Source organism: Salarias fasciatus, chromosome 6, assembly GCF_902148845.1.
Source record: "Salarias fasciatus chromosome 6, fSalaFa1.1, whole genome shotgun sequence".
Lineage (NCBI taxonomy): Eukaryota > Metazoa > Chordata > Actinopteri > Blenniiformes > Blenniidae > Salarias > Salarias fasciatus.
In genome coordinates, this window is record NC_043750.1 from 13,998,119 (window position 1) to 14,018,960 (window position 20,842).

Genomic DNA, 20,842 nt, shown 5'->3' on the forward strand with positions numbered 1-20,842 from the left:
TACAACTGATTTTTACACAAATCCAAACAATCCATACAACTAAATACATTCTCCAGGGTTTAACCAACACAATATGTGCAAATAAATAAATGAATAAACAAACAAGGACACCCCAAAGCAAAACAACTCCCCATTTCCCACGATAGACAATATACATTTTCACCTCGTTTCTGCCTTTCCAAGGCGCCGGTTTGTTCAGCCGTTGGTTAATTGTTTTCGGATGTTTCAGATTCTTAGGATTCTTAATAATTGACTAAAAGTACAGACATGAACAACAATAAGTAAATGACATTAAAATTGTTACTAAACAATTTACCATATCAATCAATAAATATTCAAATGTATTTGTAGCGAAATGTTACCGATCTCTTCCGAGCAAGCGCCTCCGCGGAGCCATAGCAACTGACGCTTTACAAAAAAAAAAAAAGAGGGGGCTCAACGGAAGAGAAACGGTGTCCTTCAAAATAAGGGCATTTACAGTGTGTGTGTGTTTGTGTGTCAGAAACATGCAAAAAACGGACAAATCAGATTTGGCAGGGTCTGTGTTTGAAGTATTGTTCAGCCATAACCGCTCTTTGGTTGTTTTTTGTTTTTTTTTTTTTTGTAATTTATCAAATTGTGTGTGTGTAAAGTCACCCTCATGATTTTTTGCAAAAAAATGCCATGTTTTAGTTATTTCTTTTTCCTCTGGTCACGTGTCGACACTAAAGCACACAATCGCTTTGTCAATCGCCTTGACGTGGCCTCCCTGCCGACCTGCTCATGCGTGCGTCGGAGTGAAGGATGCGGACCCATATCGGACGATCTCACTCTGAGCCGGCAGGCTCGATCCAGTGAGTCGGGTCTTCCTCCTTGCTCGCTTTTTTTTAACGATATCAGGGTTCTCCATCATGAAGCAGGATTCCTGAGGTTAGCTCTGAGTTCAATCAAACTGGTTCCAGGTCAGGAGTGTCAACTTAAAATTGCACTAATCGACATCAACTTCACTGTTTTCGTTCCTCGTCAGTCTTCTTGTTTTGCCTGGTTTCAGAGCTGTCCTGCATGCGGCCCGTTTAAGAGAGCTGAATAAATGCAGCTGGTTTGTGTAGCAGACGCTTCCTTCATAGATTTCTTCATGTCAGACGATATCGACACATTGGATTTAAAGGCATGCAGTGGTCAAGTAATAAATTAATCCAGTTGTTTCCCCACTTTTTTCCCCCTGTGGTGGCAGTAAGAAAAAAAAAAGTCTAAAATGATTTTCTGTTTGAATCGTTCACAGCTGAATTGGAAACGGGAGATTTTTTGAGGCTGGATTTGTGTTTTGGTAAATTAACCCTGTATTTGATAAGTGACTGTCTTTGGTAAATAGCGTATTGCTTCCAGCTTATTCCAAACTGACCAAACTGTTAATGATAGTCAGAGAAAACATGAATCAATAAGTCTAGCTTGTGTACATTTTCTTGAAAAATTCAATATATTACCAGGATTTAAAGTGACTTACCTCTTTGCAAGTGAGATATAATTGTTGGATGTTAGTGTGCAATTGTTGGTGGCAAGTGTGTTGATCCTTAAACAAATTCATCTTATTTAAATAACTTTTAGCTATACAAGCATTTTAAAACGTGTCCTATTATTAACTAGTAATGATTAATGAAAACAAATTGTGACTAATATCATTTTTGCCAAAAGACCCCAAAGGTGAATTATGTAAAGCCAACAATCCTGCTTCATGATAAAGGTGACTTTATTTTGTAATACATTTTTCATTTATGCAAAGCACATCTCATTTAATGTAATGTATCTTTGATTCCGCCAGCAAAAACAAAAGGGTATGATTAAAAGGAGGGCATATATACAGTCAGCTTTTCCAGCTCTGCACACCTTTTTATATTAAAAAGAAAAAGTCATCCAGTTACTGAGACTGTGAGATCTACATCCAGAATTAGAACCAAGCCACTGGGTTTGAGGTTGCTCGGCTGTGGCGATTGTATGGGTCACACTCAGGGGATTATATTAGATACAAGACAACATGTAGCATTGTAAAGTCTCACTGTCAGGTATCTTTCAGCGTCACACCAGGGTGTCGAGTACAGTGTATAGATCACACATTACTTGAATCAATGCAAAATAATGCATTGGAAGTCTGTCAAATGAAAAAAAAAATATCCCCAAGGAAAGGCTGTATTTCCCCTCTGCGGTGGTCCTGCTGAGGCAGAGGAGAAAGGACGAGAAGCGTGGACCCTCCACCACTGACAGAGTGTTGGTTTGAATGTCAAGAAGACTCAAAAACTCACCTAAATACCCCGAGTTTAAGTATTGGCTCATCTGTCAATTTTCTATAATTTTTTTTTGAGTGTGTGTGGTCCGTTCTGTATAAATCCAAGCATAAGGCTGTATGCATATATTTGTGAGGGGTGTGTGTGTCTGTGTGCGCACATGGTGTATGTGTTCTTCAAATATCTGACTGTGATCAAATCCTGCACACAAAATTAGTCCTTTTTATATTATCTTGACAGTCAATGCTCTAAAAAGTGTGTGTGTGTGTGTGTGTGTGTGTGTGTGTGTGTGTGTGTGTGTGTGTACATGCAAGAGAGCGATAGATATATGTATGTGAATTATGAGCAGATGTATGTACAGTAATAACCAATAAACAAGGCTATGGGCATCATCCTCTACAGCTCAGTGTTTTTTTTTTTATTTATTTAGTAGAAAAAGTCATGGGAACAATCAACCAACAGCTGGAGGAAAATAACACACCTGCTCACAAGGCAGCAGTGAAGGAGATGACACAGATGAAATCATTTCTTAAAAAAATTCATTGATTAAAAAGGAAAGGTTCATCCTCAATCGTCTGCAATCTTGTTAAACCAGGATACCTCCGTATGCTTTTCCCGAACTCTTCAACAACTTCTATAATGGTGGCCCAATTTTTTTTTTTCTGGCACTAAAAAAGGTACCAAACTAACATCCTGAACTTTTCTTAATTCCTGATGGGAGTCCTCAACCATAACGGGTGCGATATATTTTCAGCCACTACGACTTTATGGCGCTGTTCGCAGCTCTGCAAGGCTCCACCACGTTTCTTTTGGAAATCAAATACATTTTCTGTTGACAAAACTGCACAATGACCCTTCCACATTAGTTTAGATCAAATATTAATTAGAAAAGAATGTTTTGCCCTCTTTCTCTTTGAAAAAACAAACAAACATTTTTTTTTAATATTGATTGGTTGCACCATGCACATCATTTAATTGATTTGTTTAAGTTCCGGAAATAGTATTGTTACTAATTGTGAGAGCCACAAACTCTTATAAAATTAAATGACAATAACATTATCCAATAAGTGTAATATTTTAAGACACATTCCATTCCAAAATCTCATTTCCTCAACTTTTGTCAGTGTTGAGCCACTAGGAGGCAATAACATTCTTCCAGACCTCATGTTTGCAATCTGCCCATTATTCTACCATGAGGTTAAAACCTGAATATATTTTTGGCATGAAAAATGTCATGATGCAAAAGTCCTGGTTGATGCAGAAAGCTTAATCATTCGTGATCACTGACAAGACTTTCCATCTCAGTTCATGCTCAATTCTGAATCACTTTGATTTAACGTAAACCAAAATATTTGTTTCACCTTCTTTATTGCAGTGTAATTCTTACAGATGAGCTGTTTTCATCACAGAAGCATGCTGTTACTGTCCATGTTGTTGATAATGGTGCCATTTTACAGCACTGATGACCAAACTAAAGAATGTCTGATTCTTCACTCCATTTAAAAGCTCCTCCAGCTTGTCAAGGTATTCAGAGGTCACATTTCCAGTCATGTCAACGGTCAGTGTTGTTGGGGATGAGGATGGAAGTCGACAAAAGCCTGTGAGACAGACAACAATCTGTTAAATCTATTCAGTCCAGAGAAGGTGCATACTAATACTTTGCAACTCGAGCAATTGTGACACAACAAAGGATTCAAGCATCTTTGCTTATTAGCTTGAAACCTTTGTCCAGAGTCCTGCTGAAAATGATACAGGACAAATCTAACTTCATTTTGAGATAGTTTTTTTTTTTGTTTATTGAAGTCAACAAAATGCATTTTTACCACAGAATTTATTGTGCTCATGGTAAACAGAGATTTCTGCTGAAGAGCGGAGCAGCTTTTTGTGGAGCTTCACTGCGAGAGACACAAAGCTGTCCTTGTTTCAAACCAGTTGCACACACATGCTTCGGATTACTTTGAGTACAAACCTTTTTCTGGGTCCAGGATTGCAGGTGGCGGCAGGTTCACACATTCAGCCTGTTTCTTAAAATCCTCAAGCTCCTCAGCACTCACCGCTCTTCTCTGACCTGAGTGATACAGAAAGAGTGAGAAAAAAGGCCTCTGCTTTTAAAATACAAACATAATGTTATGCATACTGGACTTCAGGGATCATTTAAATATTTATATATTTCTAATGGATTTGTTGCATCACAAAATTCCAGAGTTAGCCTCAAACAGGCATAATTAGATCTTATTCTCATGATTAATTGCAGCATGCCGAATATATTTTGCCTCACTCAAGAGCTGCAGGCTGCTGTATGTACTGTTTCCAAGAGTGTAGTTTGAGTAGAAAACAAGGCAGTCGGGACACTGGGTGCTCACTCGGACAAATGTTGCATGGTAGGGTTGCACTGTGGACACACACGCGCACACACACACACACACACACACACACACACACATTCATATCAGCAAGAGATGCCATTGCAGTGCTGACGACAAGGTCCAAGTCTGTTGTGTGTGTACACCCACTGAGAAAATATTTGCACAACATGATCAGTCAATGACACTCACCCAAAGTGAGAGTGTTGTTGCTTAAGATCATCTCCGTTTTCGTTGAGAAGCACGAGACTAACCTTTCAAGAGAAATTCAATCATTGTTATTTTTTTGATTTGAACGCATCTCTGAAGAGTGTTTTGGTGGATACTGAACTGATATAATTGTGTGGATACAAGAGAAAACTTTAAATTTGAAGCCCAGATTACATTTTCTGATGCAGGAAAATGTTGATTTTATCACTTTCTTCAGCAGCGGTGATGTTCCACCGCGTGTTCCCCATCAGCAGCGCAGTGAATGCCCCTGATCCCGGTAGGAGGGATGTGCTCTCTGCTATGTGTGTCCATTTTCCCAGCAGCTGAAACACACAGTTCAGTAACACAAATGGGCAAACAGTAACAAAAGCGAACTGTTTTTTTTTTCTTTTCACCTTAAAATAGAGAATATATCGAGGGGATGAAGGTCAAGTAACTACAATGTTAAAAAATAAATAGAAAACTTTACCTGATCCCTTGATGGGATCTCCAGAGGTTGGACGAAACTCTCACAGGTGCTCACAGGAGCTGACTGTCCCACAGACAGCAGGCTGAACACGGCCACAGCTACACTGACAAACTCCATCATGGCTCGCCTGATGATTGAATCTTTCCAGGCTTTGAAGTGATGCTTGTAAAGTCCCAAGGCTCAGCCCACATGCAGCGATTGACTTTTCTGTTGTTTACTGATGTTTTGTAATCTGGCTCAATGTCAGAAAAAGAGAAAAAGAAAAAAAAATTCAAAAGGCCGATCAACTCTTTTCCTCACATGCCAAATGTTCTGCATCCAAAATGGTATCAATATTAAAAAAAATCAAACTCAAGAAGGCATATTTAACAGGTTGTAATTAGCATGAGGGATTGAATTAGATTTTCAAAGGAGTTATGTGAATAAATAATCCACACATGGTTTTATAAGAAGCAATTTTACTTTCCTCTTTGTCCTGAAAATCTACCGTTTTTTGAGAAAAATGTTTTACTTTATAGTATTTAAAGCGAGGAAATAGCTTCATTTAAAACACACACAACCAAAATGTCAATCACAGAAAGTATTTCCAAAAATCAACATTCAAGAAAGACTCCAACACTTCAGGTGAAACATTCCAGAAGTTGTTGATTTTTTTTGTTTGTTTGTTTTTTTTACACTTTATTGCAACAAAGAAGATAGAAAATCATCCTGAACTGTATTTGAAGAGGTGTCACCAGTAAACTCCGATTTTCTCCCACAGTCCAAAGGCACTCATCTGAGGTCAAGTGGGGACCTTAAATTGGGGTAAATGTGAGTGTGTGTGTTTGTCTGCCTCTCTGTGGCTGGCCTGTGATGGCCTGGCCAGTGCAGGGTGTATTCTGCTGAGATTTGCTGTAGAGCCCCTTGACTCTGCACAAGTGGTTTAGAAGACGAAAGAATGACTTTCTGCAGCTGCATTCGGCAGTTTTTTTTTTTTTTTTTTTTTTTTTTTCAGATTGGAAATACAATGGGGCAAAAAAGTGTTTAGTCAGCCAATTGATTCATCTTCAATGCCCTCGTTGATGGAAGGAGGTTTTCACTCAAAATCTCACGATACATGGCCCCATTGATTCTTTCCTTTACACGGATCAGTCGTCCCGGTCCCTTTGCAGAAAACATCCCTAAAGCATGATGTTTCCACGCCCATGCTTCATCGTAGGTGTTCTTTGGATGCAATTCAGCATTCTTTCTCCTCCAAACACGAGAAGCTGTGTTTCTACCAAAAAGGTCTATTTTGGTTTCATCTGACCATATGACATTCTCCCAGTCCTCTTCTGGATCATCAAATGTGGTCGTTATGTATGTCTTTATAAAGTCAAATTGAATCTCATTTTAGATCTGGTTTTTATAATAATGAATGACTTTTCTTGCATTTGTCGGTAAACTACATATGTAGCCACAGCTATCCATCTGGACCTCCAACCACCACCCACTCACATTGCATCCACCCTGGATTTCTGGTGTTCCTTTTCAGTCTCCCATCCAAGTACCCACCATGCTTAGCTTCTGAGATTTGATGAACTCAGGGATATTCAAGGCAGTATCTGTAGCAGAACTTCACTTTTCCAGAGTAAACCATGGAAGTAAATAACTACAGCACAAGTTGGGAAAACTTTCTTGTTCATAATTACTTGTAGACATAAAATAAACATAACTTGGAAAAGAATTTCAGTCTGATTTCACTGTCCACCTTTGTTGAAGTGAGCTGAACTTACTATTTTTTTTTTTACTCATATTAAGTAATCACAGTGAAAACAACATTAGTGCTGATGTTACAGTCATATTCATGGGTCCAAAACTGGATGTGCCAAAAACGACTTTAAAAAAGACATCTTTGGGACACGTTGTTGTGATGTACGTTTGTTCTGGCTCCTTTGAGGACGTCGTCTGGATGTGCAGAGATAGCGCCTTATAGACGTGTTTTGAAGCACTTTTGCTCAGTGCGAAGCTGCTTACATATTGCAGATACAGTCTTCCCAGCCTGGTGCAGGTCTACAATTTTGTTTCTGGTGTCCTTTGACAGCTCTTTGGTCTTGGCCACAGTTCAGTTCGGAGTGTGACTGAGGTTGTGGACAGGTGTCTTTTATACTGATAATGAGTTCAAACACGTGCCATTATTACAGGTAACGAGTGGAGGACAGAGGAGCCTCTTAAAGAAGACGTTACAGCTCTGCGAGAGCCAGAAATCTTCCTTGTTTGTTGGTGACCAAATACTTATTTTCCACCATAATCAAGTCATGGAAACAGTCAACCAACTATGGAATCAACCAACAGCTGGAGGAAAATAACACACCTGCTCATAAGGCAGCAGTGAAGAAGATGACTCAGATTAAATCATTTCTAAAAACAATTTATTGATTAAAAAGGACAGGTTCATCCTCAATCATCTGCAATCGTGATAAACCACGATACCTCAATATCATTTTCACGAACTCTTCAGCAACTCCTACAGTGCTGGCCCAATTTTTTATTTATTTATTTATTTATTTTTTTTATGGCACTAAAAAAGGTAGCAAATTAACATCCTGAACTTTTCTCATTCATTCCTTATGGGAGTCCTCAATCACGACGGGTGCAATATATTATCGGCCACTACGACATGCTGGCGTTCCGGAACCCGGAAGTGATTTTTCGCCGTTCCGTGCAACAAGCCAATTAATTGATTCATCTAAGTTCCAGAAATATTATCAGTAATTTTGAGAGCCACAAACTCTTATAGAATAAGATGACAAGAAGAGTATATCCTAAGTAATATATTTTAAGACACATTCCATTCCAAAATCTTATTTCCTCAGCTTTTGTCAGTGTTGAGCCACTAGGAGGCAATGACATTCTTCCAGACCTCATGTTTATAATGTGCCCAATATTATACCATGAGGTTAAAACCTGAATGGATTTTTGGCATAACAAAATGTCACGCTGCAAAAGTCCTGGTTGATGCAGAAAGCTTAATCATTCATGATCACTGACAACTTAGACTTTCCATCTTATTTTATTTTATTTTTTATTTATTTATTTATTTATTTTGATCCTTCCATGAAAGTGGACAACATAAATTGTGAGTAAATGCACTCTGCATTTTTTTTTTTTTCAAATCAACACCTCCATGATTGGAAAGGAGCAGCAAGACGAAAACAATTCTTATATTTGCCTACCCCTACTTGAAGACATTAAATTTAAAAATTAAAAGAAAAAAAAGTCTCACGTAAGAATCCCTTCACCAACAGTGCTCTGAATATAACAGAACTCAAAACTATTCATCATCATCACCGTTAACATTCAATTTAAATTTCAAGTCCATATTGACAATTTTTCCTTTGTTTACACATTTTCTTAAATGTATAAATATCTGTACAACCTTTTAAATCTTGTAACTGAGAATTCCATATTCTTACACCAACGACCGAAATACACGTTTCATAGTGGTCTGAGCAACTTGGTGCCTGAAATTAAATCTTCTATGATTTTCATCTTCCGTGGTAAACACAAACAACTTTTGCAGATTTTCTGGTAAAACTCTATTTTTGGCTTTAAACATAATTACTAGTCTGAAGTTCTATAATCTCGTTAAGTTTCAATAAACCTGATTTAATAAATAAACCATTAGTATGTTCGCCAGATTTAACTGTATGAATGACTTTGATTGCTCTTTTCTGCAATAAGAACAAAGGCATTACTCTGCTCATATATGTATTACCCCACACTTCTGCACAGTAACTCAAATAAGGCAATATAAGTGAGCAATGCAAGATTCTCATTGTTTTACAATCTAAAACATACTTGATTTTGTTCAATATAAAATATTCTTTGACAACTTTTAACATATAATACATGTGATTTCCAAGACAAATTTCATCCAATATGATTCCCAAAAACTTAAATTCCGATACCTTCTCAATATTCACTCCATTAATGGATAATGAGACTTCAACTTTATTTCTTTTAGCAAAAACCATAATGTCACGGGTGCGGGGTGGAAGGACCCAGGCGCAGGCAGCCAGGCGGGGTACAAAAGTGTTTATTGTCCAAAATAAGGGAATCCAGAACTCAAGGAAAACCGGGAACTCAGGAACAAAACAGCAAACGGAGCAGAGGTGCAGGCAGGGACATGGAGGCACACAGACGCACACAGACAGACCCACAAGGAGCTGACAAAGACACACCTGGAGCACGGGACTTAAATACATGGCAGGGCAGGTGAGGCACATTAGGGAGGTAACGAGACAGACCAGACGGGAGAACAAGAGGGCAGACAAACAGAACAGGACCCCAGCACCTCCACGAGGACGCAGGGGCACAGGGCATGACAGTACCCCCGTCTCCATGAGCGCCTTCTGGCGCACAACAAGGCTGAGGGGGGCAAACTCGGACGGGGACAGGGGGCAGACTCGGACGGGGACACAGGGCAGACTCGGACGGGGACAAGGGGCAGACTCGGACGGGGACAGGGGGCAGATAATAGACCATTTGTTAGAACTGAGGCTGTAGGTGCTTTATACAACAGTCTAATCCAGCCCAGAAAGCCAGATCCAAACCCAGATCTCTTCATTACTTCAAACATATATTCCCACTCGATTCTATCAAACGCTTTTTCAGCATCCATAGAAACCACAGCACCTGATGTTTTACTAGTATTAAGGTAATGAATAGTATGGAATAGACGTCTGGTGTTGTGATAAGAGTTCCGCCCACTGATAAATCCTGTCTGATCCGTATCCACAATTGAGTTAACGACCTTCTCCAGTCTAAGAGCTAGTATCTTTGAGAGTATTTTGTTGTCCACATTAAGAAGGCTGATGGGTCTATAGGAGGAACACAGCTCTGGATTTTTGTTCTTCTTTGCTATTAGTGTTATATTAGCTCTGTACATAGATTCAGGGAGTCTAGACTCCTCAAATGATCTAGTAAAAACCCTTAACAGAAGATTGTTAGTTTTCCCCTTCATCACCTTAAAAAACTCAACTGGGAAGCCATCCTCTACGGGACATTTCCCTGACTGAAGTGTGGTTATAGCTTTGTCTATTTCTGATATGGAGATAGGTGATTCCAGAAAGTAAGATTGATCCTCTGACAGCTGTGGAAAACACAGGTTATCTAAAAAGCCAGCTGTCCTAAGTCTCTCCATATCAACCTCACTGCTATACAATTTGGCATAGAATCTTTTAAAACTTTCATTAATTTGGCGATTATTGGTTTGTCTTTTCTCATCCTGTATAGCTGATATGTAAGACTTAGGAGGGGCGTTTCTTGCTAGTCGTGCTAAAAGGCGGTTTGGTTTATTGGCGGATTCAAAAAAATTTTGTTTGGCGAATATAATATATCCCTTTCTGCTTTCCTTGTATCAGATTATATAATGCAGTTCTAGCAGATTTTAATTCAATAAGAATTTTATCAGATTTTGTTCTGTAATAGGTTTCCTCTAATTGTTTTTATTTTGTTTTCTATTTCAAGTTGTTTGGAAGCTCGCTCTTTTTTCTTTTGACTTGTATATGATATAATCATACCTCTCATATAGGCTTTATAAGCATCCCACACAGTTCTTGGGTCGGCTTCATTTCTGTCATTAATTTCTAAGAACAGATCTGTTTGGTCTGTCAGATATGTGATAAATTTATCATCCATAAGCATTCATTCTCCAGGAGATTGAGCGATCACTGGGTCTAAGAGGCTGCATAGACATAACCACCACAGCATGATCTGAAAGGGCAATGTGACCGATATCTGCATTTTCAACTAAGTGCAGAAGACATCTGGAAACAAAAATATAGTCAATACCTGATGCTGACAAGTGGGGCTGAGAGTGAAATGTATATTGTTTTAAAAGTGGGTTATAATGCCTCCATATGTCTACAAGGTCAAATTCTTTGTTAATATTTTGAACAGCCCTTGCATTTTTAGTTGTACTTGTCTGGGAGGGAAGTCTATCCATCAATGGACATAACACACAATTAAAGTCACCCCCAATTATCATGTTGTCACGCCCCGTGCCCCTCCAGCCTTGTGGGGGCACTCTGGACTGGTTTTGGTTTTGTTTTCCCCATTTTTACATGCCCTGTCTCTCCTGCTTGTCTGTTCCTCATGTTCTCCTGCCTGGTCTCCTTCCTCGTTAGCGCCCTAATGTGCCTCACCTGTGTCCACCTTATTTAAAGCCTGTATCCCTCACTTGTCCTTGCCGGTTCGTTGTGTGTGTTGTCCGTGTCCCTGCCCGCACCTCAGCTTGTTTGCGTTCCTGTTACCCTGCTTTCCTGGACAATAAACCAGCACAACTCTCTCTGACTGCCTGCGCGTGGGTCCTCCCTCCTGCACCCGTGACAGAACGAACCGGCCACGTCTGGACCCAGCAGGCAGTAAGTCCTACCCCCCGGATCGTCTGCCTGTGGCCGCTGCCGGCGAAGCTACTTGCCCCCGGACTATGTGCCTATGGCCACCCACCAGCGAAAGAAGCCCGCGCCCCTCCAGGGCGTGTGCCGGCAAGGCTGCTCGCCCCGGCGATAGAAGCCCGCGCCCCCTGGGCGTGTGCCGGCGAGGCTGCTCTCCCCCGGACCGTGTGCCTATGGCCCCCTCGCTGGCGAAAGAAGCTCGCCCCCCCATCGTGTGCCGCCATGCAGTCCCGACCCGTCCTGTTCCTGTTTGCTGCCGGCGTTCCTGTTCCTGTTTGCTGCCGGCGTTCCTGTTCCTGTTTGCTGCCGGCGTTCCTGTTCCTGTTTGCTGCCGGCGTTCCTGTTCCTGTTTGCTGCCGGCGTTCCTGTTTGCTGCCGGCGTTCCTGTTTGCTGCCGGCGTTCCTGTTTGCTGCCGGCGTTCCTGTTTGCTGCCGGCGTTCCTGTTTGCTGCCGGCGTTCCTGTTTGCTGCCGGCGTTCCTGTTTGCTGCCGGCGTTCCTGTTTGCTGCCGGCGTTCCTGTTTGCTGCCGGCGTTCATGTTCCTGTTTGCTGCCGGCAACCCGTCCTGGCTGAAGAGGTGCAGCCCTGGTTCCTGTCCCGTCCTGTCCTGTCTGCAGAGGTGCAGCCCCGACCCGTCTTGTTCCTGTCCTGTCTGCAGAGGTGCAGCCCCGACCCGTCTTGTTCCTGTCCGTGCTGGCTGCCGAGGAGCGCAGCAGTCCCCGTTCCAGTCCGAGTCTTGTCCCCGTTCCAGTCCGAGTCTTGTCCCCGTTCCAGTCCGAGTCTTGTCCCCGTTCCAGTCCGAGTCTTGTCCCCGTTCCAGTCCGAGTCTTGTCCCCGTTCCAGTCCGAGTCTTGTCCCCGTTCCAGTCCGAGTCTTGTCCCCGTTCCAGTCCGAGTCTTGTCCCCGTTCCAGTCCGAGTCTTGTCCCCGTTCCAGTCCGAGTCTTGTCCCCGTTCCAGTCCGAGTCTTGTCCCCGTTCCAGTCCGAGTCTTGTCCCCGTTCCAGTCCGAGTCTTGTCCCCGTTCCAGTCCGAGTCTTGTCCCCGTTCCAGTCCGAGTCTTGTCCCCGTTCCAGTCCGAGTCTTGTCCCCGTTCCAGTCCGAGTCTTGTCCCCGTTCCAGTCCGAGTCTTGTCCCCGTTCCAGTCCGAGTCTTGTCCCCGTTCCAGTCCGAGTCTTGTCCCCGTTCCAGTCCGAGTCTTGTCCCCGTTCCAGTCCGAGTCTTGTCCCCGTTCCAGTCCGAGTCTTGTCCCCGTTCCAGTCCGAGTCTTGTCCCCGTTCCAGTCCGAGTCTTGTCCCCGTTCCAGTCCGAGTCTTGTCCCCGTTCCAGTCCGAGTCTTGTCCCCGTTCCAGTCCGAGTCTTGTCCCCGTTCCAGTCCGAGTCTTGTCCCCGTTCCAGTCCGAGTCTTGTCCCGTTCCAGTCCGAGTCTTGTCCCCGTTCCAGTCCGAGTCTTGTCCCCGTTCCAGTCCGAGTCTTGTCCCCGTTCCAGTCCGAGTCTTGTCCCCGTTCCAGTCCGAGTCTTGTCCCCGTTCCAGTCCGAGTCTTGTCCCTTTCCAGTCCGAGTCTTGTCCCCGTTCCAGTCCGAGTCTTGTCCCCGTTCCAGTCCGAGTCTTGTCCCCGTTCCAGTCCGAGTCTTGTCCCCGTTCCAGTCCGAGTCTTGTCCCCGTTCCAGTCCGAGTCTTGTCCCCGTTCCAGTCCGAGTCTTGTCCCCGTTCCAGTCCGAGTCTTGTCCCCGTTCCAGTCCGAGTCTTGTCCCCGTTCCAGTCCGAGTCTTGTCCCCGTTCCAGTCCGAGTCTTGTCCCCGTTCCAGTCCGAGTCTTGTCCCCGTTCCAGTCCGAGTCTTGTCCCCGTTCCAGTCCGAGTCTTGTCCCCGTTCCAGTCCGAGTCTTGTCCCCGTTCCAGTCCGAGTCTTGTCCCCGTTCCAGTCCGAGTCTTGTCCCCGTTCCAGTCCGAGTCTTGTCCCCGTTCCAGTCCGAGTCTTGTCCCCGTTCCAGTCCGAGTCTTGTCCCCGTTCCAGTCCGAGTCTTGTCCCCGTTCCAGTCCGAGTCTTGTCCCCGTTCCAGTCCGAGTCTTGTCCCCGTTCCAGTCCGAGTCTGCCCTCCTCTGCCTTGTGGGGGCACTCTGGACTGGTTTTGGTTTTGTTTTCCCCATTTTTACATGCCCTGTCTCTCCTGCTTGTCTGTTCCTCATGTTCTCCTGCCTGGTCTCCTTCCTCGTTAGCGCCCTAATGTGCCTCACCTGTGTCCACCTTATTTAAAGCCTGTATCCCTCACTTGTCCTTGCCGGTTCGTTGTGTGTTGTCCGTGTCCCTGCCCGCACCTCAGCTTGTTTGCGTTCCTGTTACCCTGATTTCCTGGACAATAAACCAGCACAACTCTCTCTGACTGCCTGCGCGTGGGTCCTCCCTCCTGCACACGTGACACATGTTAGAACAATCCATATCAGCTGGGTTACTAAGTAAAGATACATCAAAGGTTTCATCCTGAATATTTGGGCCATAAACATTTCCTAATATAACATTTTCACCATTTAACACCCCTTTGACCAGAACAAACCTGCCTTCAGTGTCTTTAAAGAGGTTGTGACAGTAAATGGAAGATTTTTATGCAACAGAACTGCCACACCTCTTTTATTTGTTGAGAATGATGGAAAAAAAAACTTGGCCAACTCATTCCCTGCCATAAATTTTTATGTTCTTCATCAGTCAAATGTGTCTCTTGAGAAATGCTATTTGAATCTTGTCTTTTTTAAGAGAGTTTAAGACAGCTTTTCTCTTAACCACGTTATTAGATCCATGAATATTCCATGTAGTTATCTTAATAGCCATTAACACCCAGTTATGATTTGCTTGTCACAATCAAGTTTAACCATTTTATATGTAAAGGACCAGTCTGCAGCTTTAAATGTGGAACAAACTTTAAAGGGACTAAAGGCAAGATTTGTGAAAAACTACACATGCATTTCCACTTTATTCAATGCTAATGGGTCGTGAAGCATTAAAAACCTAAAATAACAGGCCAATCCACGTATCTGTCTATTGCCTTATACAGGCTGTGTGCAAAATAATTTGTTGCTGTTCGGGGTCCGAATTTCCCGCGCAGTCGTGGGGATGTGACGTAGATTGACGCTGTATGCGCGTTGCCGAACAGGAAGAACATGGCCGCCGTGGACACGGATTCAAACACTGCTGGGATCAGGGGCGGCAGTGTTGCCAACTTGGTGACTTTCTCGCTAAATCTGGTGACTTTCCAAAGCCTCTTTTCGACTTTTTTTTTGTCAAAAGTAACTAGCGACAAATTTAGCAACTTTTTCTGGTGCTCTGGAGACGTGACAGGACGTCTCCGCTGTTCTCAGCAAGCAGCGGGTGCTGCGTGAGCCCCTTCCCCGTCCCAAAGCACTCACAGGCGGCCAGTCTCAGCAGCGCTCCCTGCTGCAGTCAGAGCAGAGAGGAGACCCACACCACTCCGTCCACACTTCAAATGAATCGCGGCCCGGAGCTGCTCCACGGCGGCGACGGGAAAACTCCAGCAGCCGTGGCCTGCTTCACGCGCCTCCGTGGTTATGCGGCGGGTCCCCGCGTGCTCCGCGGCCGGCACAGAGCGCGTCTCCGCCCGGGAGCGGAGATCCGGAGCTGCCGCGCTGCGGCTCACTCCACGGAGGCGCGGAAAGCAGGCCGCGGCTTCCACGGGCCGAGTGGAGCTGCCCCACGGAGGCTGACGGGAGAACTCCGGATCTCTGCTACCGGGCGGAGACGCGCTCCGTGCCGGCCGCGGAGCGTGCAGGGACCCGCCGCATAAACACGGAGGCGGAGAGGAGCTCCGCGACGGATTTAAAAATGAATCGTTAGATTAATCAATGCATCGAAGAACTATTTCCTAGATTAATAGATTACAAAAGTAATCGTTTAACGCAGCCCTATTATCAGCGTTATCTCGTGAGTCAAAAAAATGAAATAATAAAAATATGACCGAAGCCGGGCAGGCACCCGAATAAATATTGGATATGTGTTTGATTCATGGAGGGAACTTCAGCTGCATTTGGGAGTGAAAATGGATGCTTACAAAAATCACATAATATGCGCTGTGGTCTTGCAGTAATCCGCGACGTAGTAAACAGCATGAGCATCCCTGGTGCAGCGCTGTGAAGCCGGACATTCTGTAAAATGTTTGTGCGCACTCCGGTGCCGCCTTGGCTGGTGGCTGCAGTTACCCGCAGCACCTATCGCGGCAGCACTGAGGTAAATTTTGAAAAGTTGCCTTAAGTCCCTTTAACAAACACAGAAATGTGTTCTGTGCGAAAAATGAACAAGCCCAGAGACACAACAAATGCTTGCACCTGAAGAGAGTGTACTTTGAACATAACCTCTCTCCCAAAAATAAGCACAAAAAAGCAAGCAAAAACAAAAATAATCCAGAAAAGATAAAAAATAAAATAAAATTACCTAGTTGTACTATTAATTCCTTAGAAAAAAAAGAACAACTGTGGGGATTGGAAGAAGCAACAAAATAATGCATCTTCCCCATACCGGATTGCATCTATCAAATAACCAGCATCCCACTTAGAAGAAGAGAACATGGAGCATCACAACAGAAAATTTGTATCACAGAAAGCACTTCGTTTTAACTTATGCTGCCTTAACAGACATACCTGAAGCTGTCCAGTGTGATTACCCAGATAATCACAAGTTATTTAGGTGCAGTCATGTTGGCGATGTAATCACCGATTTCCTTTGTGGTGGAGAAGGAGGAGCTGGTGCCATCAGAGTTGAAGACTTTGATTACAGCAGGGTACAGGAAAGAATATCGTATCCCAGCCTCTCTCAGTTGTTTACGTGCATTTGCGGATTCCTTCCTCCTTCTCACGACCTCCATAGAAAAGTCCTGGTAGAATGACACATTGCTGCCCTCGATGTTTAGCGTACCCTTGTTTCTGGCTGCCTGTAGGATTTTCTGCTTGTCAGCGTGTTCGTGCAGCCTCACCAGGACAACTCTGGGCCCGTTTACCAGCCAGCCTTGTCGGAGGACCTATTCGGTGGGCTCAGTCAAGTTTAATGTGGTCAGTCTGCAAATCCAACATGTCTGGTATGCATTTCTTAAAAAATTAAACTGGTGCATGGCCCTCCGTACCTTCATTAAGTCCGACAATTCTCAGATTTTGGCGTCGACTTTGATTCTCAAAGCTTTCCAGACAATCTAATGCCTTTTGGAGTTGACCTTCCAGATGTTTCACCCGGGGTGCTGTTGCCGCTGCCTCGTCCTCGAGGTTTGAGATGCACTGTTCAGTTGTTCCCATCCTCTTTAGTAGGCAGTCGATCTTCCCAGAAAGTTCGTTAATTGGTTTAATTGCGTTAGCCAGTTTGCTATCCAGCATCTTCTCTATGTTTGCAGTAACACAGTCCAGAATAGGTTTCACTCTCTCGTTTAGCTCGTTGTCGCCGGAGTCAATCCCGCACGCTGCATCTTCCTCTATTTCAAGCTCATCGTTTGGGCTAGCGTTAGCCTTTGTAGCATTAGCTTTAGCTTCCTTTTTACGCTCCTGTTTCTTCCTCTTGCCCTGTCCAGGCTGTGCAAAAAATGTGTCGAGTGACATTGTAAATCCAACGTGCACCCAACTGAGCCTTCCACTGGTATAAAATTTGTTAAAAAATAAAGTTTATCGCAATCCAGCACGGAGCCGATGTCTTCACGTCGGCTCAGGTCGGCGCATCACATGACATAAACTTCATTTTTATCAAATTTAACGATAACTTATTTACGTCAAACCAAGTTTTAAGTTTCACAATTTCACTTTCAATATTTTTAGATAACGTTTTTAAATTATCTCCTGAACAGAAAAAAATTGTGTCATCTGCAAACAAAACGAACCGTAACAGATCAGAAACATCACAAATATCATTGATATATAAAATAAAAAGTTTCGGCCCCAACACCAAACCTTGTGGGACCCCACACTCAATCTTCAAACATTCTGATGTGTTACCAGCAAACTGCACATATTGTTGTCTGTTATGTAAATAACTACTTAACCAATTTAGAGCAACTCCCCTCACACCATATGCGTTCAATTTAGCAAATAGAATTGAATGATCTATTGTGTCAAATACCTTCTTTAGGTCAATGAATACTCCTGTTGTATATTTCCTTCTATCAATTGCTGTTGTGTTTTCTTCTATTATTTCCATTGTGTCTTAATTGGCAGTGTGACGCGTCTTGTGTGGGAGCTGTTGTGGTCTTGCTTGTCACTTCTCGCTTTCAGCTAACACTGCTGGCTAGCTTGTAAGCGAAAAGGGGAGCCGAGTGTGTAAGTCTCCCTCTGCCAGTATACAGCCTCTCCATCTGCAAGCCCTATGTTAGAGGTTCCTCGTACCGAGACATGGTAACTGAGCACCTCACGGACTCAGGCCAAGCTACAAGGACTCGGAGGAGGTTGGCCCCCAGACATGCGGCATGCAGGCCCACCGGCGTGTGGCCACGCCCTGGTGCCGTATGAACCAACCCCCAGCTATGGGTCAAATAGCTCCACTGCCTTGTGGATGTCTTGGGAAAGTCAAAGGCTAAGGGAGTAAACCCTACAGTAAATCCGGAGTGGAGCCCCGAAGGCGGTTGTATGGCATACTTGTCACCTTCCGGCAACTCCCGCATCCTGCTCTGTCCCCAGCCGTCTCGACTCTGTCTTGTCACTGGACCCGGCATATCAGGACGAGAGAGTGAGGCTGAATCCTGCGCAAGTCTCCCTCACTTTAATCCAAGTCACGCGCAAGTCATGACATCACCATCATGCAACCCCCAAGTCCTGTGGCGATAGGGAAATGGCGAAGCAGCAGGTGAGGATACACTGGTAGCTGTAGCCGCGAACCTGCACACAGGCGGCTCAGGACATGTGGTCGTTCTTCACTGGACCAAGGCAGCAGTGGAGTCCGGCAGCCTCCTGAGTGACCGAGCAGCCCTTTTTAGGATCGCTCTGCTCGCCTCCATAGTCTGAGGACGGGGCTAGAAAAGGTGCCCCAAAAATAGCCTGCCTCACCTCACCCTGGTCAGCATACCGCGGCTGACGGGGATCCCTTTCTAGCAGTCGAAACCCAAGCAAAAATAAAACAAAGGTACTCATCTTAGCGTCATGGAATGTAAGAACTCTGCTCGACAACATCAGAGCTGACAGACCCGAGAGAAGAACTGCGCTCGTGGCTAGAGAACTGGCTCGGTATAAAGTCGACATTGCAGCTCTCAGCGAGACGCGCTTTGCAGATAAAGGCCAGCTGACAGAGACTGGCGGTGGCTACACATTCTTCTGGAGTGGGCGCGGTAGTGAGGAGCGCAGAGAGGCTGGTGTATGTTTTGCCATCAAAACAACTCATGTCCCAAACCTCGTAAGCATCCCGGAGGGCCTTAATGACCGGCTGATGAAAATGCAGCTACCACTGGGACACAAGACCAATGCTACTCTGATCAGTGTCTACGCTCCAACCATGACAAACCAGGACGAAATCAAAGACAGGTTCTACGAAGAGCTCGCCTCCCTAGTCTCTTCTGTTCCTCAGTCAGAGAAGCTCATTCTTCTTGGCGATTTCAACGCACGTGTTGGCACCGACCACCAAGCCTGGCACAACGTCATTGGGAAACATGGAATAGGCAAATGTAACAGCAACGGACTCCTCCTCCTCACAATGTGTGCTGCACATGACCTGGCCATCACCAACACCATGTTCCGCCTACCAACCCGCAACAAGACATCATGGATGCACCCACGCTCTCGGCACTGGCATCTCATCGATTATGTCATTACTAGGGCTAAGGACAGGCAAGATGTGCGACTGACCAAAGCCATGTGCGGTGCCGACTGCTGGACAGACCACCGCTTCATTATCTCCAAACTGAACTTCTTCATCCAGCCGAAGAGAAGGCCACAGGGACAAAAAGCACCCAAGAAACTAAACACAACCAAACTGAAATGTCCCCAGATAGCTCTCAAACTTCGACTGAACCTGGACAGCAAACTTCAGGTCCTCCAGGCTGACCACAACAGCGTTGAGGAGAAGTGGGCATCCTTCAGGGATGCAGTCCACTCTGCTGCTCTGGAAGTGCTCGGTCACGCCACCAGACACCATCAGGACTGGTTCGACGAGAATGATGGCGAGATCCGCACCATGCTGGATGAAAAACACTACTTGCTCCGAGCCCATCAGAATGACCCCTCCTGTGTGGCAAAAAAAGTCGCCTTCACCAACATGCGCAGCAAAGTTCAGTCCAAGTTGCGTTCCATGCAGGACTCCTGGCTCAGCGCTAAGGCCGATGAAATTCAAGGCTATGCTGACAGACATGATATCAAGAGGTTCTACGATGCACTGAAAGCTGTCTACGGACCACAGTCTTCCGGATCATCCCCCTTACTCAGCACAGATGGCGCAACCCTGCTCACAGATAAGAAGCAGGTCCTCGAGAGGTGGGCAGACCACTTTAATAGTGTGCTGAACCGTCCCTCAGCAATCAACGATGAAGCAATTGCACGCCTCCCACAACTGGCGATTAATCAAGCGCTTGATGCCCCTCCCTCGACTCAAGAGGTCAGTAAAGCCATCAACCAGATGACCAGTGGAAAAGCTCCTGGCCCCGATGCCATCCCCGCTGAGGTGTACAAGACAGGTGGCGAAGCCATCCGTAACCAACTGACGAGCCTGTTTCAGACCATGTGGAACCAGGGGCAACTGCCACAAGAATTCAGGGACGCCACAATCATTCACATCTACAAGCGCAAAGGAAATCGCCAGTCCTGTGACAACCACCGTGGAATATCCCTCCTCTCCGTAGCAGGCAAAATCCTGGCCCGCGTCCTCCTCAACCGCTTGCTGGATCACCTGGAGCAAGGCCTCCTCCCTGAAAGTCAATGCGGCTTCCGCGCAGGTCGAGGCACCACCGACATGATCTTTGCTGCCCGCCAACTCCAGGAGAAATGCATGGAACAGCACCAGGACCTCTACACGACCTTCATTGACTTGACCAAGGCTTTCGACACAGTCAGTCGAGACGGACTCTGGAGGATTATGGAAAAATTTGGCTGCCCAAGCACCTTCATAGCCATGGTCCGCCAACTCCATGATGGCATGACGGCCCGTGTTCTGGATGACGGTGA

The 20,842-nt window shown here is 44.9% G+C and overlaps 1 long non-coding RNA gene across 1 annotated transcript; it reads left to right on the forward strand.

Annotated features, from left to right (window-relative positions):
- The first annotated feature begins 494 nt into the window (after positions 1–494).
- LOC115390655 (uncharacterized) lies at positions 495–2,657 on the forward strand. The gene is made up of 2 exons (XR_003931699.1): positions 495–2,396; positions 2,515–2,657. It is a non-coding gene; the product is annotated as an uncharacterized LOC115390655 (long non-coding RNA).
- The last annotated feature ends 18,185 nt before the right edge of the window (positions 2,658–20,842 follow it).